The following is a 25,793-nucleotide window of genomic DNA, read 5'->3' as shown; positions in this document are numbered from 1 at the left end:
TATTGAGAAAAGTCATCTACAATGACCAAGGAAAATCTTCTTCCACCCAAGCTCAGCGGCTGGACTGGACCGAAGAGATCCAAGTGTAGTAACTCTAATGGACGCTTAGTTGAGACAATGTTTTTACTATGAAAAGATTGTTTGGTTTGTTTTCCAGCTTGGCAAACGTGGCATAATTGATCTTTTTCAAACTTAAGTTCTGGCAGTCCCTCAACCAATTGCTTTCTTGCTAGTTTGGCCAAGAGGTCCATGCTTACATGACCAAGTCTCATGTGCCATAGCCGGGAATTTTCTTCCTTTGACACTAAGCATACAGTTTTTGAAAACTTCTTTTTTAAGTTCAGCATAAAGACATTATCAATACGAGGGGCAGTTAAAATTAACTCATTTGTTTTACCCTCGAATATTTTACATCCAGTGTCATCAATATAACGTTTCTCCCATTGTCACATAGCTGAGCTACGCTGAGTAAGTTATATTTGAGTCCGCTGACTAGGGAGACTGACTCAATAGTAGGATTACCACCAATGGTTCCTGACCCTACTATCTTACCCTTCTTGTTGTCTCCAAAACTTACACTTCTTCCTCGTTTACCCACAAACGTGATGAACTGAGTTTCATCACCAGTCATATGCCTCGAGCATGCGCTGTCAATGTACCACATCTTTGACTTCTCAGCACACCGCAGGCTGACTTGCAATATAGCTAGTTGCTTTTAGGTACCCAATTCTTTTTGGGTCCTTGCTTGTTAGGTTCAACAGGTAAAGCATCATATTTCATTTTATGACGACATACTTGGACAGTGTGTCCATTCTTTCCACAGAAGTCACAGCTGACCTTCCGTTTAGGATGTCTCACTGACTGGTCAGCACCCTAGTGCTGAGCGTGCCAGCACACCTTTGTGGTGTGTCCTTTCTTCCCACATAAGTCACACTGGATATTCCGCTGAGGATTCCATCTCTGCTGACTAGTACTTCGGTACTCAGTGTTCAGAGGAATATTTCTTTTATTCGGAACCTTAAGTTGGTTCTGAATTGATGTGACATCCTTTCTCAGTTTCTTAGAATCTGATTGGACCTCAGAGACAAATTTTTGCATAATTTCTACATTACTATGCAAAATTGAAGTGTCCTGGAGAATATATCGAATGTCACTCAGTTTGACCTCCTCAACCTCGTCACATCGCCTGCTGAGTGCTCTAACCTTTTTATTACACTTTTTGACAAGTGTGTAGAGGTCACTCAGGGCATTAACCATTTCATTTCTGAGCAAGGGTAGTGACATTACCTCAGTTGAGTGTTCCTCATCGTCAGATGCAATGGAGGGGTCAGCATGCTCAGAAACGCATGGCTCAGCAAGTTTGTCAGCCATGAAACAAATCTTTGCTGACTCAGTGTCATCAGCTTCTGATGATGAAGACTCATCACTGTCGCTCCAAGTTGCCACCATTGCCTTCTTGCTGTTCTTTCTTTCTTTCCTCAGCGTGGGACAGCTTGACTTGATATGGCCAGTTTGATGACATTCAAAGCATGTAATGGGCTTTGAGCTATCCTTCTTGTACTTGCTGTCGCTGGACTCAGCTTTGTACTTATCAAACTTCTTGTAAGGCTTCTTAGAATATTTGTCATTCTTTCTGAACAGCCTCTTCATCTTTCTAGTGAACATAGCCATTTCTTCATCGTCTATTGAGCTCCCATCAGTGGAGTCAGCTTTCATGACAAAAGACTTTTGCTTCTTGTCTTCAGACTTCTCCTTCACCTCGAAGTTCTTCATTGATATCTCGTGGGTCAGCAGCGAGCCAATGAGTTCATCATACTTGTAGGTGGTTAAGTCTTGATCTTCCTCAACAACAGTTTTCTTTGCTTGCCAGCTTTTAGGAAGACTCCTAAGAATCTTCTTGACTTGCTCTTCCTCAGTGAAGATCTTTCCAAGTCTCTTGAGCTCGTTGATGATGTTTGTGAACCTTGCGTTCATGTCAGAAATTCCTTCATCATCATTCATTTCAAACAGCTCGTACAACCTCATGTGCTGGTTGACCTTGGATTCCTTCACCTTGTTGGTTCCATCATAGGTGACCTCCAGCTTCTTCCAAATCTCCTGCGCTGACTCACAACCTGAAATCTTGTTGTATTCTGCAGCATCTAAAGCACAGTGAAGCATGTTTATAGCTGAAGCATGATTTTGTAGCTTCTTGAGATCATCCTCTGTCCATCTAGTCTCAGCTTTGACAACCGTTTGGCCATCAATAGTTTCAACAGGAACAAATGGGCCTTGGACTATAGATAGCCATGCACTCATATTTGTTGCCTGAATGAAATTTTTCATTCTATTCTTCCAAAAGGTATAGTTAGACCCAAAGAATAGAGGATGTCGAGTTATGGACAGACCCTCAGGCAAAATCTGAGTTGTCAGATTTCCTGGGAGAAACCGATTGCTGTTCTCAGCTATAGTGGGGATCAGCTCAAGGTAGTTAAACCTTGCACAGTGAGCTTTTAAGCTCTGATACCACTTGTTGGTCCCTTATAACGTGACAAGTTAGTTCCAAGGGGGGGGATAGGAACTATTTAAAAAAATTTGTCCATTGAGGCTGACTTCTTTTCTTATGAAAAGGTTTACACAGCGTCACTAAGTAGATTCAAGACACAAGCTTAGTCAACTTGTGACTAAGTCTGCTTCTTTACTTGAGTCAGGAAATATCACTTAGAGTCTATTCCTGAACTCAGCTTCTTAGTAAACTTAACTCAGCGTGAGTTCTTTACTTAGTCAGTTTTATAGCAAGCAATATATATTAAAGGAGTTTAAGGGTTAGAAAGATGTTACTCAGCAGACTTATCCTAGTTCGGCCTCTCCGCCTACGTCTAGTCCCCGGAACTCGTTCCGAGCTTTTTGAATTCTCTACTGAGCTCTTTAAAGGTAGAGCACAAAACCTTTTACAGATAGAAGCTGAGTATAACAAGAGTACCTTCCTCTATACCTCTACTCACTCCTATATCTACGCTGAGTACTATAACCGAGTACTCAACATCTCCTTTCTATTCTTCTAGAAATGATAAAGTGTTTGTCCTAAACAACGATTGCTAAGACACTTTAGATGATTGGAAATCACTCTAGACTTTTACACAAAGATTAAGAATTGGTGTAAGGTATTTCCTTTGCTTTTCTCACAGAAACTTCAAGTATGAATTTGGTCAGCGTTTTGACTAGTTGAAGATCTGCATCGATTGAAGCAAATGGATGGCCTTTATATAGTGACATTTGAGGCACCTGGTCATTTCGAATTTCGAAATAACCGTTGGAGGGAAACGGCTTCCTGTCGTTATCACTCTGGGCGTGCTCAGCGTCGTTGGCCAATAGGATTCACGCATCTTTTGTCTTCGTCAGTCTTCGGCAGAATGTTTCGACATTTAAGGAAAAGTCCACGAGAAAGCTTCCTGCGCCTTCTGAACTTTTCCCAAAGTAGAAATACTTTGTCTAGAAGTTGAACATTATCTGCCGCTGTCCAGACTGCATTGTCGTCCAACTCAGCAGCTTCCACTTGAAGCTTTTGCCTCGAAGGCTTCTCGATCCTTCGCTTGCTGAGTCGTCGTTTTACTTGATACGTTTTCGTTTTGAACTCTTGAGCCGAATGGTCTTGATGTGTTGATTTGGGCTTGACTTCCACTTTATGGGCCTTTGGGATTTTTAATCTCAATATCTTATAAACAATTAAACTCAACATGGCTCAGGAAGAAATTAACGAAGAGATAATAGCTAAGGAAGCTGAATTAGATGAAATCAACGAGACTGAAATTCCTGAGAAACCTGGGAAGGAATCCGGCAACAGTCCAAAGCAATACGATGGAGAGGAAGAGCTGGAGAAAGGGCCATCGCCTGGACATCAAAATATCAGAGACACAGAAAGCTCCAACCTCTCAGCAAACGAAAAATGTATCAGTTGGGCAGATGAGATGGAATCTGAAAATTGGGAAACTGTCACCTCAAAGAAGAAGGGTAGTCTAACCACGAGCCAGAAATCCCGAGCAAAGCGGGTCAGCAAAATCCCAGTTCGTTTTAAATGACTGTGTTATTCTAGAACTGCAGAGGTATCTCCAATTCAGGTACCCAAAGCTATTTATACAATTTATGTAAGATACATAAACCGGACTTCTTATGTTTAGCAGAACCAATGATTGAATTGGAAGCTATTAATCAGAGATTTTGGGAAAGTTTGGGCATGATTTTTATTGGGGCAAATCTCCGGGAAAAGAAAACGTTATGGCTATTCAAGGCTGTAACGACAACATATCCAATATCTATTCTCTCTTGTCATGAACAATTCATTCTGATCACTTGCTTAATAGGGAATGAAATGCAATTCTTATGTTTTGTGTATGGGAGTGTCTGGGCAAACAGAAGAGTTAATTTATTTGAGGAAATCAACAAGCTCCACACGGATAATCCTGGCAAGTGGATGATCGTAGGAGATTTCAATGCTGTCCTGGGGGCACATGAAAAAATGGGTAACCCACCGGCTAGTCGTCCGTGCAGAGAGTTTTAGACTTTTTATGATACGGGAGAGTGGAGAGAGACTCAGACAACAGGGCCTTTCTACACTTGGACTAACGGCAGGCAAGCACAGGCTAGGTTTGACAGTCGACTTGATAGAACGCTTGTCTCCGGGGAATTTGAAGAATTCTGGTCAGTCAGCTGCACGGTTCTGAGCAGACACAAATCAGACCATCACCCGCTGCTTGTGCGCTTTAATCAGAATGATTCAGTGGGAGGCAGATTCCGTTTTCAATCAATGTGGACCACTCACAGAGATCTCAGGGAGGTAATTCGTCAGTACTGGACAGACTCTCATCCGGATTTGGGGGCTATGCAAACACTGAGTTACAAGCTCAAAGGTCTGCGGTCAATTCTAAGAAAGTGGAATAAAGACGTTTTTGGTCACTTGGACAAGAATATTGCAGAAAGTGAATCGGTTCTGGCAGCGATACAAATGGAAATCTCGTTGAATGGTATCTCCAATGAACGGCATGATCAGGAATTACAGGCTCACGCGATGCTAGACACACATTTAGGCCAAAAGGAGATGTTCCTAAAAGAGAAAAGCAGGGTAAACTGGCTGGCTTTGGGTGATAGAAACTCCAATTTCTTTCATCGGATAGCGAATCAAAGGAAATCAACCACCGGTATTAAGGCTTTGACCATTGACGGTAACCTTTGCACGAAAGAGACAGAGATGGCGGAGCATATTATCTCTTACTATAAGAACCTCTTCACCAACCCCTGCACCGCACCCGCAGATTTATCAGAGGTACACAGGATAATCCTGCAGCTGGTCACAGAGGAAATGAACAACTCGTTGACCTGCGTCCTAAATTCGATGGAGATAAAACATGTGGTCATGACCATGAACCCCACAAGTGCGCCGGGCCCTGACGGTTTCACAGGAATTTTCTTCCAAACATTTTGGGACTTGGTAGGAGACGATGTCTGCAGAGCAGTACTGAGCTTCTTTCATTCGGGTCAGATCTCCACGGGGTTGAACTCAAGCATTATGGCGCTAATTCCAAAAGTAGAGGGGGCGGAGAGAATTGAATAATACAGGCCAATCATAATGAGTAATTTTGTTTTCAAAATTATCTCTAAGATACTGGCTGACAGACTTTCTGTGGTAGCCAGCAAAATTGTTTCTCCTAATCAATTTGGTTTCATAAAAGGCCGTAGCATCCACCAATGCATAGCTATAGCGTCAGAAGGTGTGAACGCCCTACAAAAAAAATGTTTCGGAGGCAACATGAGCATGAAAATAGATATGACAAAGGCCTTTGATACCATGGACTGGAACTTTCTCCTCGAAGTTCTCGAGTCTTTTGGTTTTTCATTGCAATTTCGTGACTGGATTCTGAGCATTTTGTCCTCGGCGCGAATCTCTATTATGACACCGGTGGGAATCTCAGGATACTTTGGCTGTTCCCGTGGCGTCCGATAAGGAGACCCTCTCTCTCCGCTGTTATTCAGCATTGCTGAAGACTATCTGAGCCGTTCATTGACTAAGCTACAGGAGGATGGGACAATCAGGCCTGTAACCTACTCGGCAACTCACCACTTGCCTACCCACCTACTATATGCAGATGATATCCTCTTATTCTGCAGAGCTACTCTTGCAAATGTCAAAAGCATATCCACGGCGTTCGACAAATATGGCTGTCTGTCAGGTCAACGTGTAAATTGGAGCAAATCTGAGCTTTTTGTGGGGAAACACATCACGCAGCGTAGAAGTGGAAGATTGGTGGAGGGTACTGGCATCCGTCTGGGTCAACTTCCGTTCAATTATCTGGGAATTCCTTTGTTCTGGGGTGCACCGAGATCATCCCACCTTAAGGGGCTTGCAGACAAAACAGCTGATAAGTTTGCGCGTTGGAAAGGCACAGCTCTTTCAATGGCGGGTAGAATGACTCTTGTAAAGACGGTCATTAGCAGTTCCCTCATTCACTCGTTCATCGCCTATAGATGGCCCTGGGCTCTTTTAAAAGATCTCTCCCGTAAGATAAAGAACTTCATCTGGTCAGGATCAACAGCAACCCGGAAACTGGTAACCCCTCCCTGGGAGCTTTGCACGAAAGATTTATCGGATGGAGGTCTGGGGATGAAAAACTTAGAAACTATGAACATGGCGCTAAAAGGCAAGCTCGCTTGGGGCCTGATATCGGATTCTTCGTTATGCTTCAAGCTCTTGAGATCGAGATTCATTAATAGAGCGGATATGGTTCATCCAATAACATGCTCCTCTATATGGTGTTCGATCAAATTGGCCTACACAAAGCTGCGCAATAACTGTCAATGGCTGATGGGAGAGGGCTCAGTTTTTAATTTTTGGAATTCAGAATGGATTATGCCAACAGTGGCAGACAGTATTGGTTTAGAACTGACAGATCGCATGCAGCGGCATGATTCAATTCAGAAGTTCCGGAATCACTCGGACGGGTTTGAGATACCGCCACTACCTCCAGAAATCAGAGAGTTAATTCAGAAAATCCGTTTCCTAAAGCAGGGCTCTGATGTCTGTATCTGGAAACCTTCTCTAGATGGAACCTTCTCTGTCAAGCTTTTTTACAGATGGCTATCGCCATTACCGTCAAAGCATACAATTAGACATATATGGAAGCCCTATATTCCCCCATCTCACTCATTAATAGCTTGGAGGGCCTTCCATCACAAACTACCGACTCACGAAGAACTCCAGAAACGTGGGATTGTCCTGGCATCTCAATGTTACTTCTGCAAGGCCTACTCTGAAAGTTCTGATCATATCTTCGTGAGCTGTGGATTTGCGGACTCGTTATGGGAGGCTATCGAGAATTTATTTGGCAGAAGATTGTCGCCGACGGGAGGTTTAAGAGAAAGAATTTTGCAGAGTGCTATAGTTCATGTTATTTGGGTGATTTGGAGGATGAGAAACGAGTGTATACATGAGGGAATCAACCCCTCCATCTTTGTCGCTTTACGCCACCTCTGGAATCAGGTAGGACAGGCTGATAGACTTAATAAAGGCTCTATTTGGAACTCTAAGATTGAACTGCAGATTCTCTCTAATCTGAAGGTCGCTCCACGCTACTCTAATTCGCCTAAAATTATTCCGGTTTTATGGCAACGCCCTACGGAGGGATGGATTAAGTGTAACACTGATGCGTCAGTGATGAATGGCTCGGCGGGTTACGGGGGTATTTTTCGTGATTACACGGGCTGGATGGTGGGAGCATTTGCTGCGCCTGTTACACTACCTTTAGCTCACCTTGCGGAACTGAAAGCAGCAATGGTAGCTATAAGCTATGCACACGGGAAGGGATGGAATCGAGTTTGGCTGGAAAGTGACTCTACGTTCGTGGTGGGGATGATGAGAACCCGCTCAAGACAGGTTCCATGGGATTTAAAATGGGACTGGGAAGACTGTTTGGATCAGATGGATCAGATGCAGGTCTTAGTTACGCACATATTCAGAGAGGGAAACAAGGTTGCGGATTGCTTAGCCAACTTGGGTCGTCTGAGCTCAGAAGCATCTTGGTGGGAGGTGCCGCCAACCCCCTGCTTGGAATTTATTAGCGAAAATCTGAATAGAAGAAGTGTTTACAGGTTCTGTTAGAATCTTTGCTGGTTTCTCAATTGTATTCATACTCTTCCTTATTCTTTTTAATAAAGCAGGCTCGGGAGTTTTAGTTTGCGGTAGGTGCCAACCTAGTTGGGATGTACGGCTCTAATTCGCCCTCCCTAGTTTAAAAAAAAAACATTAGTGTAATAAATCAAAGCATTTAAATTTAATGTGTTAGAATATTTTTATCATCACTTAAATAATTTTGTCAAATCAAAATCATGTGGAAAGGTGTTTCAACATTTATGTACAAAAATAAATTTACAAAAAAGAAATAATAACAATATAAATAAACCATTTCATTTACAATATATTAAAATAACCAAATTATATTTTTCATAATTGTTATCTATAAATATAATATCTAAAGCCAACCCTCTGTAATTATTTCGCCGCCCCCTGATCTGGTTATTAGGGTTAATTGTTCTTGGTTTGAGACAAAAAAAAAGAAGGTGCCAGTAATTTGTTTTCAAATTTGTTCCAGCTAAAATTACATCGTTTGGCCTGGAGTCCAATTCGAAAAACAAATTAAATCAGACAAGCCCACTTTGGTCCATAAGCAATAAAAAAAATAGAAGAAATTACACACAATCTCACTTTTCATTTTAATTTTACAATTAAAATAGTTAGTTTTCTTTTTTTATCAATAAAACATTTTTTTATAATAATATTATCAATAACCTACACAATAGTTGTCAAAAAAAAAACCTACACAATATATTGCTTTTGTCAGATTCAAACAGTTATAATAATAAATATTCAAAATTAAATATTAGATAATTAGTATTTCTAGATTCACGTTCCACTTTCCTTTCTTCTGGTTTTTCATAAACATAATCACGATCTGTTGTTTTCCACTTTCTCTTAATTTCCTTCTTCCTCAATTTATTTTTGGGTAATTAATTTATTAGTCCCTATATTTTGATAAAACACATTGTTTAGTCCTTATATTTTTAAAAACACACGATAATGTCTCTAACCTTTTTCTCAGTGAACTGTTTAGTCATTCCGTCTGTTTGTTAGATTTTTTACCGTTTATAAATTCGGGAATGACTAAATTACCCTTTACTATTAATCAGTCAAAAGCAATTCACACCTCTATGTCTTTCTCCCACAACTCGCGCTCACAAAAAAAATGGAGAAAAGATTGAATCCCTAACCCATAATCGAATCACTCATACTCACTCTTTGAATTGAAGGTAGAAATCGACTCAAATCTCTCTCGCTTACTCTTCCTGTTAGGATTGAATCCCTAATCCATAATCGAATCACGCATGCTTATTCTCAATGGTGAGTTTAATTTGACTCAAATCCAAATTGACTAACAGAATCTTCATGAGAGTCTAACGACAGGGACTAAACAGTTCATCGAGAAAAAAGTTAGGGACCTTACCGTATGTTTTTGAAAATATAGGGATTAAACAGTATGTTTTGTCAAAATATAGGGACTAATAAATTAATTAGTCTTTATTTTTTTACTCTCATTTTTTCAGTTCTTTTTCTGCTCTTATTTTATAGTTTGCTAATTTCTTCCATTTCTGACTTGTGTAATCATTTATGTTTGCAATATTTTCTACTAATCCGCTTAATCAATCTTTCTATTCTTTCTATATCTTCTCTTTGATGGCTTTTTTTAATAGAATGGAATAAAAAGTATATTGTGCAGTAACAGAGAATACAAAAAAGAAAAAGAAAAAGAAAAGATACAACTCCAATCCAATATATAAAAGTACGTTTTAACAATCTGAAACTTTAAAAAATGTTTAATTTAGTAGGAATATGAGAATGAGAAATAAGCTAAAACATCTTAAGATTTGTTAATTTTAAAGACCATCTACCTGCCATCAGATGGTATAATATAGTTAATCAATTAATAAGATTCATAAAGGTTGAAGACTATGAATTTCTACTATAAACAAAATTTCCAAATCTTTTCAAAGAAAATCTATGGTGAGGTTTATGCATAAGTGAATGGATTTGAATTTCAAGATATCAACCATGGAGAGAAAGACAACCATGGAGTATTGTCTAGTCTTTTGTGGATTTCTTAGTCACGGGTTTCTCTTTTTTTAAGCATATTTTAATATTTATCTAAAACCTATTAACAAATAATTCTCATCCTAATTTCCAGGAAACGTGTTGCTTGACATTTTGAATATTAAGTTAGCAATGTTTGACAAGATAAGTATTAATCTTATTGGTGTGAGATAAATATATTTATTTAAAGGTATTGTGACTTATATGCAATTTTACCCCTTATGCTATCGAAAATATCATAGACATTTTGACGAAAAAAAATTGTGATTAACTTATATGTATCAGATTTAGTTTTTAGCATTTTAACATAATTTTTGTAATTTTGTTAGTAAAACACTAAATATTTTAGCCCATGAATTTATCCAAAATTTTTTTATTACCCTCATGAACTTTTAAAGTGTCCCGATAGTCTCCTAAATTTACATAAAATGTTCAATTAGCCTCCTGAACTTGTGTAAAATGTAATCAACCATACAATTTTAATAAGTCTAGATCTAACGGTGACTAACCATATTACAGTTTTTGATGCAATATATACATATTTGATAATATATATATATATATATATATATATTCCTGATGTATTCAGAGATATATTGCTGTTATCAGGGGGGGTGAGAGTCAAACAAATTGATTTGAAATCCCAAGCTTGTAAAAAAATTAAACCTGAATACGTGGAACTGTTTTTGAATTATTGTCAAGGTTTTACTCCAACATCTTGTCGAACGTGTTGGTCCAGTGTAACTTAATATGATTAGTTCCAAGGGGGGGGGGGTTAGGAACTAATACAACTTTTTCTTAATAATGCTGACTTAATTAAATGTTTGATAATTTAACTCAGCTTTAGGTCAGCAAGGCTGAGTGAAATGTAAAACAGCTTTAATCAGACACTGACTAGAGCTGTTTCGATTGTGAGTTGGGAGAAAACACTTTAGGTCAGCTTCCAACTCAACACTCTGATTACTCAGCGTCGGCTTATGCAAATTATATACTGAGTAATTTAAGCAAGCAACACATACATATATATCAAGAGAAAGGGTTAGAGATTACTCAGCAGTCTTATCCTGGTTCGGCCTCACCGCCTACGTCCAGTCCCCAGAGCACAAACCGTTTACAAAGCAAATGAGTATGCAAGAGTACCGTCCTCTATTCGTCTACTCAATCCTACTGAGCGCTATAATCGAACACTCAGATTTTCTCTACCACTGAGTACTAAAACCGAGTACTCAGCTTCACTCTTCTAACCTTTACAATTGATACAAGATTTTTCTCTCTAAATAAAGAACACTTTAGATGAATACAAATTCACTCTAGACTTTTACACAAAGATTGAAATTGGGTGTAAGAGTTTGCTTTCTTTTCAGACAGCTTCTATTTTGGATTTTCACTCTTGTGAAGATTTTCTTTTCTGTTTGTATTTTCTTGTATGTGTCGTACAGATCCAAGTGATGAACTTGTCCTTTTATAGTGAATTTCGAAGCTTCAAATCATTTGAATTCCGACATATCCGTTGGGAGTAACGGTCTTCAATCGTCATTCATTGGTCAGCTTCCAGAATCGCAGGCCAATCCTGTCGTCTGATTTTAGCAGGCGTCAAGCTTGCCAGTTTCGTCTTCTTCCACCAGGTTCATCTTCTAGTGCCAGTTTTGTCTTCTTGCCAAATGCCAGTTGATCCATGCGTCTCGAAAAGGTCTCTAGGCGGATTTTCGAGGCTTCTGAATTGTTGCAGACCTGTGTCGGACTTTGTCTTCTAGTCAACGGATCATTGGCACTGTCCTGACGACTACTCAGCATGACTTGATCGACTTTGCCTTTAATCCTTTTCTTTATCTATGCTGAGTTGCATTCTACTCAGCTTCTTCAGTCGGCTTCGCCTTCAAGCGTTATTCTAAAGAAGACTTCTTTTAACAAGGCTGAGTTACATTTTACTCAGCTTCTGCTGTGTGACTTTGCTCATGCAGACTTTGTTCTTCCTTTCTTTTTATTGAACACTTAGTTCCTGTTCTCGTTAGTAAACTTACTCAACATTAAACAAACTCATTAGTATAATTAAATCAAAGCACTTAAATTTAATTGTCTTAATCATGGAATTAACTTAAATAATTTTGTCAAATCAAAATCATGTAGAAAGGTGTTTCAAGAAACTCCCCCATTTTGATGTTGGTAAAAATATTTAATTATGGAACTCAGCGTTGAGGTTCCCCATGATAGTTGACCTTTCTTATTCTTTTGAAATTACTCCCCTGTAAGGGTTGCATCTATTGACTTAATTCAACTCTAAACCTTCTAAGATCTAATCGAGTGAAACTAAGGCATGCCTTTACTGACTTAGTTCAATTTTAGACCTTCCAAGATCTAATTCAGATGAGCCTAAGGTCAGTTTTCAGAAGTGGGTCAATGCTTGGAATATTTAGTCATTACTCAGTTTTCAAATATAGGTATCAGAGTTGGAAGTGTGCTGAGTATCTTAACTTGTTTAATTTTTGAGTTCACAAGCTTTGTTTGTTTGTTGTTCAATGGATAATTATATAATTATATTAGTCAGTTCAGCATAATGAACACAGCATCGCATAAATATAGACAATTTAGATAAAAGATGTTTATATATAAGATTACTCAGCTTAACATGAACATGCCATAAAATATAAGTTACAAGCAAAGACTATAGACTATTGCTAGTTCTACTTCTTAATATTGGCTTGAACTTGATTTGACTTGGGTTTGGTTTGGGTAGTTCGTTGTTGCTGAGTGTGGGTGCTCGGGACAGCATGAGTTGAACCAGGCTTCTGCTGAGTTTCGGCAGCTGGCATTTTGGCTTTACCTTTCTCCCCCGTTTTCTGCTGAGTTCCAGCAGCTTGCTTTGTTTGATCTTTCTCCCCCATTTTTCCAGCATCATGAGATGGAGGAGGAGGAGCATAGAATGTCCCTTGATGAACAGCACGAGTCAGTATCAAGGAATACTGTTGCATTTGACTCGTACTCTCCCTTAGACCTTTAAAGACCTACACGCCATCGGCCATACTTGAGGCGGGCATTTTTTATGTTGGCACTGAGCATACTGAGTAAATACTCTAGAGATTTCCCGATCCAATTTATTGATTCAGTCATCCGTGCATAGGATTGATAGTACATCCTGAGCAGCGCAGTATCATATGACTGATGTTGAACATTCGTGTGCCGGACATGCGCAAGTGTCGATTGAGTGCATTGCAGAATCTCGTTGGTATTGATTTGGTCAGTGTCCATTTCCTCTTTGCTTAGGTTGAGTAGGCGAATGGCTTCACCAATCTGTTCTATGGAGCATTGAGAAGAGGAGGAGATAAGGTCACGAGCTCCGGTCAGCTTAGAGGACAGCTGGGAGAAAAGGTGATTGACCTCCACAGAGGTTGCAGATGTTGAGTTCGCAGCTGATAAGGCATTAAGTTGACCATGGATGGAGTTCATGTGATTCACCATCATCAGGTGGAGTTCAGCCAGCTTCACTATGGATTCTTGCTTGGGCTGTTGAGAGACAAAATATGTCATGACACTCATCAGTTCTTTGAGACCCTTAAGTTCAGTCAGAAGTTGAGTGACAGAGGATATTTGGGTTGGCTCAGCAGGAATAGACCCAGCAGCATCGGCGTGAGACTGATGAATATCTTGAAGTAGAGCTTGAGCTGAGTCAATGATTTTCCTTCCAGACTCAGAAGCATTCAGATAAGTGTAGGAGTCATCAGTGTTATGCTCAGGGGCCGTGATGTTGTCAGCACTAGATGGAGGAGGTGTTTGGTGCTGCCCGGAAGCGAAGGTGCCAGCTTGTTCAATAGCTGCACTTTTATTTAGGTCAGCAGCAGGTGCTGACTGGTTTTCTGTCTGCTTGGTAGGAGTAGGAAGAGTTTGATCAGCAGAGTTATTAACCTGCTCAGTGTCAGTCTGAGGTTGAGTAGAGTTTTGTGGTTGAGGCAACTCAGAGCTGGCTTGAGCAGGAGGAGTTTCCTTTGCTAACTCGTTGGATTGAGCAGCATAGACTTCGAGCACTTGCTTAGTGGAAGGATGAGCAGAAGTGTCGGCAGAGATTGGACCCTTAGAAGCTTTTGGGTCGGCTTGTTCCTCAGCTTGAGAAACAGAGGCTTGTTTTTCCTTCACTTGGTCGGGAGTGGGTTTAATGATGTCTGTTAAAAACTAGAATTGAAGCCCAGTGAGATCAGTGATTGGGTCCCTCAGTGGAGATTCATCCAATAAGTCTATGACTTTGGGTTTCAGAGCCTTGCGTTTGAACCGCTTTTCTGTGCTGTCCTTTTGAGTGTTGGTTTGAGGAGAAGGATCAGCAGTAATGGAGTCAAGGGACTCAGAGGAAGAGTTGAGTCCAAGGTCAGCATCAAGGCCTTCCACAACCTTGTTCTTCACTGGTGACTCGGCTTGGTTCTCAGCAGTTTGCTCAGCAGCACCTATGTTACTTGGCTCAGCAGAACCCATTCTGTCTGCTTGAGGATTGGTCAGCTTTCCTCTTTCTGTCCTGCCTAGTGCGCTCAGCGAGTGCTTTTTCAACCCTTACTTCCTTTCCTTTCTTGATCAGCTTATCCTGTGCTCCTTCAACCATATTATCCCCTTCAACCATATTATCCCCTTCCATATCTTCCTCAGCGGGTTCTATAGCCCCCTTTCCTTTCTTGGGTTTGATGGGTTGGCTGTGAGCTAAGCCGAACAGTACTACTGAGGTGATCTTAGTGCCCTCGATCTCAATCTCTTCTACTAGACTGACCTGGTGATCCTGAAGTATTCTGGTGATGAGAGAGCCCATCCTAAGGATCCCGGTGCTTCTTTGAAATGCTCCGATGAGAAATACGGGCAGATTGAGCGGCTTGTAGTTCAGTATGTGCCAGATGAAGCACTGCTCAAAGTTGGAAGCTGAGGAGGAGGAGTTGACCTTGGGGAAAAGGAAGTTGGTCAGGATATAGTGGGCTTGTTTTTTAGGCTGACCCATGTAGGTGCTGGCGATTTCTCCTTTGTGGTTCTTAGGTTTACAGAACTTAATAGCATAATTTACGCGCAGGTAGTCGTTCGTGCATCTGAGTTCAGATCCTTTTTCCCTCAGCTTCAGCAGTTTAGCTAGATAAGACAGATTGATGATGATATCCTTGTTTTTGACCTTTCTAATCATGTAGTCGTTGTCATCATCGGCTACTCTGAGATTAGTGTAGAACTCCCTCACTAACTGTGGATAAGTAGTTCCAGGACGAGAGAAGAGGTCGGTCCAGCCATTTTTTGAAATCCACTCATAAAAGGGTTTCTCAGCTTCTATGAATCCTTTGGAGAACCAGCGGGAACGAAAGACTTTAAGATTTTTGACGTTTTTGAAGACTGGGGAGAACGTCCTTTCCTTAGGTTTTTCGGTTTTTTTCTCCTTTTTCTTTTTCGATGGAGTTTCTTAGTCAGCTTGAGGGTTTTTACGAGGCATGCTGACCTTGGGAACAGATTGGTCATGCTGATCATGGGTTTCTCCCTAAGACTCTGTGGAGGTATCCGAATATTCCTACTCAGCAGGAGATGGAGGATTGATGTCAGAGTGATTGTCGTCGTATTCTTTGCCGGAATTGTTCTGGGAATCGCTAGACATGGTGTTCTTGAGAATTTAGTACAGAAGATTTGGGAATTTAGAGAGAGAGAAATCGAATTCCAAAGATTTCAAGTGTAAAGAGAAGTCAGTGGGAAATCGTCCACTATTTATAGTCGTTTTGAGTTGATCTGATAGGTCGGAATGGCGGTTTGTCCTCGAGTTGATCAATCGACAGTTATCTCTGGCATTAGTGACACATTCGATGCATGGTTTTCTAATTATTATGCTTACGTCATCCTAGGTGGCTACTTAAATGCACGTGCCAACATTAATTGTGCAAGTGGCTTTACTCAGTATCTAGAATACTAAACGTTTGAAGTTCTGAGTGCTCAGTTTTGCATAGAAGGGATTTTTAGCATGCTTAGTAACTCAGTACATAGTAATCACTCAATATGTATGTCTACTCAGTATATGGTGATTTTATGCCATTCATGTTAGCTCAACATATGATAGTTACTCATTAAGCAATAATCACTCGGCATATTATAATCACTCAACATTCATTTAGCGCAGAAAACTTATTGAAGAGGATTAGACATACCGATAGCTTCCCTTAGTATGTTAAACTGCTCACGAGCCAAGGGCTTCGTAAAGATATCCGCAAGCTGTTCATCTATTGGAACATAGGTCAGCTTGATCTCACCCTTGAGTACATGGTCTCTGATGAAGTGATGCCTAATGCTGACATGCTTCATCATGCTGTGTTGGATTGGATTTTTGGATAAGTCAATGGCACTTTTGTTGTCGCATTTGACTTTGATTGTCTTTGTCTGTACTCTATAATCCTCCAGCTGTTGCTTAATCCATAGGACTTGAGCCACACAGCTTCCAGCAGTAATGTACTCAACTTCAGTGGTTGACAGGGCAACTGACGACTGCTTCTTGTTGAACCAAGACACTAGACAGGTTCCAAGGAAGTGACATCCTCCTGAAGTGCTTTTACACTCCAGCTTGTCTCGTCCGTAGTCAGCGTCAGTGTATCCAATGAGTGTGAAGTCATTTGTGTTTGGATACCACAAACCTGCATTTATTGAGCTCTGCAAATATCTAAAGATTCTTTTCACAGCTATATAGTGAGATTCCCTGGGGTCAGCTTGATATCTCGCACAGTAACATACTGAGTACTGAATGTCTGGCCTACTAGCAGTTAGATAAAGTAGAGAGCCAATCATACCTCGATATAACTTGATGTCTACTGACTTACCTTTCTCATCAGCACAAAGCACAGTGTCAGTAGCCATTGGGGTAGATATGGGCTTACATCCTTCCATATCAAATTTCTTCAATATCTCCTTAGCATACTTGGTCTGACTAATGAAGATGTCATTTTTACCTTGTTTGATTTGAAGTCCAAGGAAGAAGTTGAGTTCTCCCATCATTGACATCTCAAACTCAGTTTGCATCTGTTTGCTAAACTCCTTGCACATAGTTTCGTTAGTAGCACCAAAGATAATATCATATATATATATTTGTGCCAATAGGGTACCTTTACCCTTTTTCTTAATGAATAAGGTTGTGTCAGCTTTTCCTCTGACATAGTTCCTGGTCAGCCTTTCGTACCAAGCACGTGGTGCTTGCTTCAGGCCGTACAGAGCCTTTTTGAGTTTATAAACATGGTTTGGGAATTTTGAATCCTCAAACCCTAGAGGCTGACTAACATAAACCTCTTCATTTGTAACTCCATTAAGAAATGCATTCTTAACATCCATTTGGAACAATTTAAAGTTCATAAAGCTAGCATATGCACACAATATTCTTATTGCCTCTAACCTAGATATGGTTGCAAAGGTCTCACCATAGTCAATACCTTCCTGCTGACTGTAACCTTGAGCTACATGTCTGGCTTTGTTTCTGACTACGTTACCTTGTTCGTCTAGCTTGTTGCAAAATACCCACTTCGTTCCAATGGTCTTTTGATTCTTTGGGTTAGGCACTAAATCCCACACTTTGTTTCTCTTGAATTGATCAAGTTCTTCTTGCATCGCATTAATCCAGAATTCATCGTGCTCAGCTTCGGAAAAGTTCTTTGGTTCATGAACTGAGACGAAGGCAACATTACTAAGATATCTCCTGAGTTGATTTCTTGTCATCAGGTTGTTCTCAGTAGCATCAAGAATGGACTTCTCTGAGTGTCCTCTTGGAATTTTGATCTGTTTTGGTAGTGTTGAGTTTTCAGGAGTTGGTGTTTCAACAATCTCTGCAGGATTATATTGGTCATCAAAGATAATTTCAGGTTCATTTTTACCTTTGGTCAGCCCTTGAGGTGGTGACTCAGTGGCTCCAGTTTGATCAGCGGAAGCTGAGCATGGGTCATCTTCGGTAGGCTGACTTGTCTTCTCTGCAGGGTCAGTTTCATCGAACTCAATATGTACAGACTCTTCTACGACCCGAGTTCGTTTATTAAACACCCTATATGCTTTGCTGTTTGTTGAGTAGCCTAAGAAGATAGCTTCATCAGCTTTAGAATCAAATTTAGCAAGGTTGTCTTTAGTATTTAAAATAAAACATTTACAACCAAATAAAACATTTAAAATAAATCATTTGTTTTACCCTCGAGTATCCGACACTCAGTGGAATCAAATACAACCTTTCTACCGCTGTCACACAGCTGAGCCACGCTCAATAGGTTATATTTGAGACCCCTGACTAGGGAGACTGACTCAATAGTAGGATTTCCTCCGATAGTACCTGATCCCACTATCTTACCCTTTTTGTTGTCTCCGAAACTTACATTTCCTCCTCGTTTATGCACAAGTGTGATGAACTGAGTTTCATCACCAGTCATATGCCTCGAGCATGCGCTGTCAATATACCATAGCTTTGACTTCTCAGCACATCTCAGGCTCACCTACAATTGAACTAGTTATCTTTAGGTACCCAATTCTTTTTGGGTCCTCGTTTGTTAGAATGAGCAGGTGAAGCATCATATTTTATTTTGTGACGGCATATATTTATGGTGTGGCCATCTTTCCCACAAAAGTCACAATAAACTACCCTTTGAGGGTGTTTCCATTTTTTGTCAGCACGATGGTGCTGAGCATACCAACACACTTACAGTGTGTCCTCTCTTTCCACAATAGTCACACTGACTGTTCTGCTGAGTGTACCATCTTTGCTGACTAGTACCTGAATACTCAGCATTTGGGTAGAACCTTTTCTTAGTCGATGAACTCAGCTGGTTCTGTATTGAAGTGATGTCGTTTCTCAGTTTCTTAGAATCTGATTGGACTTCCGAGACAAACCGATGCATGATTTTTAGATTTTCATCTTGCCTGGTATTGTCTTGGAGCAGATGTCGGAGGTCACTGAGTTTGACCTCTTCAATATCATCACACCGCTTGCTGAGTGCTCTTATTTTCTTGTTACACTTTTTGGTCAGTGTATAGAGATCACTCAGAGCATTAACCATTTCATTTCTGAGCAAGGATATAGATGTTACCTCATTAGAATGTTCCTCATGATCAGACTCATCGGAGAGGTCAGCTTGCTCAAATCAGCAGTCATCAGCAGCTTCGTCAGCCATAAAACAGATGTTTGCTGACTCAGTGGCATCAGCTTCTGATGAGGTTAACTCATCACTGTCACTCCATATGGCCACCATTGCCTTTCTGCTTCCTTTCTTGTCCTTCTTTAAGGTAGGGCAGTTTGATGGCATTCGAAACACGTAACAGGCTTGGAGCTGTCCTTTTTATGTCTGCTGTCGCTTGACGCAGCTCTGTATTTATCGCTTCTTTTAAATGGCCTTTTGCTGTTCTTGTCATTTTTCCTAAACAGCTTCTTCATCTTCCTTGTGAACATGGATATTTCCTCATCATCTGATGAGTCAGCTTCTGTTGAGTCAGCTTTCATGACAAGAGATTTTTGTTTCTTGTATTCAGACTTTTCTTTAGCCTCAAAATTCTTCATGGAGATCTCGTGGGTCAGCAGAGATCCGATGAGCTCATCGTATTTATATGTGGTCAGGTCCTGAGCTTCTTCCACAGCTGCCTTCTTAGCTTGCCAGCTCTTGGGGAGACTTCTCAAGATTTTCTTCACCTGTTCTTCTTATGTGAAGTTCTTGCCGAGTCTCTTAAGCTCATTTATGATGTTGGTGAACCTTGAGTTCATCTCAGAGATGTCTTCATTTTAATGTCTTCATTTTCGTTCATCTCAAATAGCTCGTATAGTCTCATGTGTTGATTCACCTTGGACTCCTTGACCTTGCTGGTTCCTTCATAGGTCACCTCCAGCTTCTTCCAGATTTCCTGTGCTGACTCACAACCTGAAATTTCGTTGTACTCTGCAGCATCTAACGCACAGTGAAGCATATTGATAGCCGAAGCATTATTTTGTAATTTTTTAAGGTCATCTTCTGACCACTTAGACTCACTCTTGACAGATTTTACTCCGTCAACAATTTCATAGGGAACAAACGGGCCTTGGACTATGGCCATCCATGCACTCATGTTTGTTGCCTGAATGAAGTTTTTCATTCTGTTCTTCCAAGAGGGGGGGGGGTTAGGAACTAATATAACTTTTTCTTAATAATGCTGACTTAATTAAATGTTTGATAATTTAACTCAGCTTTAGGTCAGCAAGGCTGAGTGAAATGTGAGACAGCTTTAATCAGACACTGACTAGAGCTGCTTCGATTGTGAGTTAGGAGAAAACAATTTAGGTCAGCTTCCAACTCAGCACTCTGATTACTCAGCGTCGGCTTATGCAAATTATATACTGAGTAATTTAAGCAAGCAACACATACATATATATCAAGAGAAAGGGTTAAAGATTACTCAGCAGTCTTATCCTGGTTCAGCCTCACCGCCTACGTCCAGTCCCCAGAATCCCTCCGGGCTTTTTCAATCCACTACTGAGCTCTTTAAAGGTAGAGCAAAAACTGTTTACAAAGCAATTGAGTATGCAAGAGTACCGTCCTCTATTCGTCTACTCAATCCTACTGAGTGCTATAACCGAACACTCAGATTTTCTTTACCACTGAGTACTAAAACCGAGTACTCAGCTTCACTCTTCTAACCTTTACAATTGATACAGGATTCTTCTCTCTAAATAAAGAACACTTTAGATGAATACAAATTCACTCTAGACTTTTACACAAAGATTGAAATTGGGTGTAAGAGTTTAGAGTTTGCTTTCTTTTCAGACAGCTTCTATTTTGGATTTTCACTCTTGTGAAGATTTTCTTTTCTGTCTGTATTTTCTTGTATGTGTCGTACAGATCCAAGTGATGAACTTGTCCTTTTATAGTGAATTCTGAACCTTCAAATCATTTGAATTCCGACATATCCGTTGGGAGTAACGGTCTTCAATCGTCATTCATTGGTCAGCTTCCAGAATCGCAGGCCAATCATGTCGTCTGATTTTAGCAGGCGTCAGGCTTGCCAGTTTCGTCTTCTTCCGCCAGGTTCGTCTTCTAGCGCCAGTTTTGTCTTCTTGCCAAATGCCAGTTGATCCATGCGTCTCGAAAAGGTCTCTAGGCGGATTTTCGAGGCTTCTGAATTGTTGCAGACCTGTGTCGGACTTTGTCTTCTAGTCAACGGATTATTAGCGCTGTCCTGACGACTACTCAGCATGACTTGATCGGCTTTGTAACGCCCGTGTCTAAAATCTCTAATATTTATTTTTTGAAATATATAGTATTAATTGATTATGAATATATGTATATTATTAGATATAATTTAATGTTTAAAAGTTTTGGTAAGTTTTATAAAAAGATAAAATTAAAAGGACTGAAATTGATAATTCATTACTAAATCATATATGTATACACGTAAATAAGAAAGAAGGGTATGATGGGTTTGTTTCCATTAATTTTATATTAATTTATTAAATAAATAAATCAAACAAATGTAGTAAACAAATAAATAAATAAATAAATAAGAAACCTGATGTGTCATTTGGTGAGTCATCATGATAACATGTGTCATTAGATGAGTTTTTATAAGGTTACGTGTCATTTGCATGCACAAAATTGGTAATTGTGAAGAGAGGTGATATAGGTATTATTTGTATTAATCAAAGTGTCATATGTAGAGGGATATAAGTAGATGTAGGGAGGAGGGAACATTTTTACATAAATGGATACTTTAAATACGGTGAAGAAGAGATCACAAAAAAAAAAAAAAAAGGAGAGAAAAGAAAAGAAAAAAAAATAAGGGAGATGAATCAAATTGAAAGAAAGTTGGTTTGTGAGGGATAATAAATAAAAACGAAAGAATGAAAATTTGAGAGAGAGGGAGAGGAAAAAGTAAATTGAAAATAGAAAGAAACTTCCGACATTATATCGTTAGGTTGCGATAATTATTCTAGGTACGAGGTACGAGTTCAGGGTTTAGTATATTCAATAATTATTCGAGGCGAAGAAGTTCGAGGTACGTCCGACTTTTCAACGTTAGGTTTCGATAATTATTTTGGGTACGGGTTAAGAATTTAGTAAATGTTTTACGGTTAATTTGATTGATGGTAGTCTAAGTTTTGGTGAACTGAAATATCTGATTTAAGAAAAATGTTTTAACTTTAAGATGTATTAATATTTTCTCTTTAAGTACGGTTCTTGTTAGACAGTTATATATGAAAATAGACGATTATTTGGAGATTTCGGTTACGGAAGAAATTAACGCGAGTAAATTATTAAATTGTCATAGTCTAGATTTTTATATATTGAAAAATAATAATAAAATAAAGAAATTGAAAATAAAAATTTGTACGGATAGACTCGTAGCAGTGTCACGAGTCTAACTGAACCTTCGATCGGAATTAACGAGATCACTTTAGTTTACATGTTACGATTTCGATGACAAACGAGAATAGTCCGATAAAAGTGTTGGGTTTAAAATTTAGTTGTAGTTATTTGTATAATATTTAAGTGACTTTAATTTATCGAATTAAAATAAATTATCAAGTTAGAAGGATTAATACTGATATTTGTCAAATTAGAATGACTAATATCGATATTTGCCAATTAGAGTCGGTGTAAAGTTGAATAATAGAAATTAGTAGAATAATTTGAATATAAAATTAGTACGAATAAGACATCTAGCAATTTAACGAGTCTAAGAGTATTCATAGTTCAAATTAATTATTCCGTTTAGAATTTTGTTTCGGTGATCGGAACTAGTCCGATAACAATATTTATTTTTAAGCGATATTAAATTTTTATCGATATAATATCTTGAGCTATTTAATTTTTGAATTTTGATTAAATTATAAATCGGTGATTTTATACGAGTTTTTAATAATTTTACTCATATTAAAAGAATATGTACTTTTAAAGGGTTTTGGTATCTTGTTTATAAACTATTTCGAATAATTGTGATTATTTGTGAAATAGTTAATTGAAGGGAAATGGTTTTGTAGTTGTGGAATTATTTGGAAATTTGATTTTGGAAAGAGATTTGAGTATATTGTGATTTATGATTTTATATATATCCATCTAGAGTAATCCGGACGGGTGGTTTTTGATATTTGAAGACTATGTTCAGTGAGGGACATGGCTTGTGTACACAGTCTAAATACCTAGTCGGGTATTGGCAGCGAAGTGTTTGGTCTTACCCGACAGCGAAGTGTTGGGTAAGACCAATACGGGATTAGGCAAGGTTAAAGAGACGTCTCGACTATGTGATTATTGAATTGATATGTGTGGTTATGGATTGGTACATAAGGGGAGAAACTATAAGGACATAAGGTTTTTATGTTTTCGGTTATGAATTGATTATGATATAAGATTTTACGTTTGATTAATTACGATTTGATTGATTACGAGTTTGCATGATTACGAATTTTGGTTTGATAAAGTGTTTATTTGATTACGGATTTGGTTTGGTAAAACATTTGATTGGTTACGAGTTGTTTTGATAAAATGCTGATATAAAGATATCGATATTTATTTGTTATTTGATTTAATTTGATAACGTGATTTATTTTAATATAAAGTTTCGTATTGTTGAATCGATAAGTATTCATCTAGATATAATAGATAAATTTACGATGGTCTAAAAAAGCGTTTTTGGTCTATTTTTAAATTAAATTAAGTTGAGAGAACTACCTAAAATAAGTAGAACTACGTGGCTTTGATTCCTGATTTAAAAATTAAAAGATGTTCGGGATACGTAGGAAGCTTGATAGAATTATCAAGTCCAAGCCAAATAATTAATAAAACTTTAGGTAGTCCAAATTAATTTTTATCTATTAGAAAATAGTTTCGTCTTTGAGTCTGTGAAAAATTCGTTATCCTGTTTTCCCTTCATACCCGATGCCCTTTTGGGTCGGGTGTGACAGGCTTTGCCTTTAATCTTTTTCTTTATCTATGCTGAGCTGCATTCTACTCAGCTTCTTCGGCCGGCTTCGCCTTCAAGCGTTATTCTGAAGAAGACTTCTTTTAACAAGGTTGAGTTACATTTTACTCAGCTTCTGCTGTGTGACTTTGCTTATGCAGACTTTGTTCTGCCTTTCTTTTTATTGAACACTTAGTTCCTATTCTCGTTAGTAAACTTACTCAACATTGAACAAACTCATTAGTAAAATTAAATCAAAGCACTTAAATTTAATTGTCTTAATCATGAGATTAACTTAAATAATTTTGTGAAATCAAAATCATGTGGAAAGGTGTTTCAACAGAACGTACGCATTCCGAAAATCAGGAACATCAGATGCAGTGTTTTGGCTTGAATCCTTTCATTTGCAAGCCATAAGATGGGAAATTTAAAACCTGAAAATTGGGTAATTTAATTTCTACTATTATATATTTATTCTTATTATATGTCATTATTATATGTATACTAAGTTTCTTTTTTCCTTTTGTTTGTAATAGTTGTTTCCACCTGATTGAAGATCAAGAAAGTAAGAAAGGTAACTTCTGGATACCTCCATCTTCTGGTTGGATAAAAATTAATAGTGATAGCTCTTTCATTCAAGACAGAACCGGTCAAATAAGATGCACAACAACTGGAGTTGTTCGTGATGAAAATAGTAAATTGTCGGAACGCTTTGAAAAAGCAATTTTTATTCGACAAACTGATCTATTTGATAACAACATCCAATCTGAATGTCTTTGTATATTGGACATGCTTAATTTTATGTTGTTGAATCATGCAACTCGTTTTATTATCGAGTCTGATTGTCTAACAGTTATGAAGACTATTACATATCCAGAATCCCAAGTAAGTGATGATCGATTAATGATCACACTTAGCATTCTTCTTTTACTCCACCAAGAACAATGTGAAGTAATTTTTTCCTGGATTGATAGTTCTGCCAATAAACTTGCTGATAAAATATCAAAGTATGGCCAACATCTTGAAAGAGGAATCTATGAGTTTAAGGAAGCTCCAACTCGGCCGTGAAATGAAAGTGAAGAAAGATAGATGACATTGAAGTATCTATTCAGAGGAAATAAATAGCTTTGTACAACTTTTAGTTTTTTCATTAGTTTTATTGTTTTTCTTAATTTTGTAACATTTGAATTTTATATATATAGTCGACTTTTAGTTTTTGTATGTGTTGTGGTTTTATTTGTTTCCAGAATGGATCTTGGATTCTCAATTAGTGGGGTAAAGTATTTATGTATAAAAATAAATTTACAAAAAAGTAATAATAACAATATAAATAAACCATTTTAATTACAATATATTAAAATAATTAAATTATATTTTTCATAATTGTTATTTATAAATATAATATCTAAAGTCAACCCTCTGTAATTATTTCGCCACCCCTTGATCTGGTTATTAGGGTTACTTGTTCTTCGTTTGAGACAAAAAAAAAAGATGCCAGCTGGACTGGGCATAATTTGTTTTTAAATTTGCCCCAGCTAAAATTACATCGTTTGGCCTGGAGTCCAATTCGAAAAACAAATTAAATCAGACAAGCCCACTTTGGTACATAAGCAATAAGAAATAGAAGAAATTACACACCACCTCACTTTTCATTTTAATTTTACAATTAAAATAGTTTGTTTTCTTTTTTTTTATCAATAAAACATTTTTTTATAATAATATTATCAATAACCTACACAATCTATTGCTTTTG

The 25,793-nt window shown here is 38.4% G+C and overlaps 1 long non-coding RNA gene across 1 annotated transcript; it reads left to right on the top strand.

The window, feature by feature from the left end:
- The first annotated feature begins 21,857 nt into the window (after positions 1-21,857).
- On the top strand, positions 21,858-25,230 carry LOC136200789 (uncharacterized). Its single transcript, XR_010673513.1, has 3 exons — positions 21,858-22,138; positions 24,384-24,485; positions 24,577-25,230. It is a non-coding gene; the product is annotated as an uncharacterized lncRNA (long non-coding RNA).
- The last annotated feature ends 563 nt before the right edge of the window (positions 25,231-25,793 follow it).

This window comes from Euphorbia lathyris, chromosome 7 (assembly GCF_963576675.1).
Source record: "Euphorbia lathyris chromosome 7, ddEupLath1.1, whole genome shotgun sequence".
Taxonomy (NCBI): domain Eukaryota; kingdom Viridiplantae; phylum Streptophyta; class Magnoliopsida; order Malpighiales; family Euphorbiaceae; genus Euphorbia; species Euphorbia lathyris.
The sequence above is the reverse complement of the archived record's forward strand: the minus strand, read 5'-3'. Positions and strand labels throughout refer to the sequence as shown.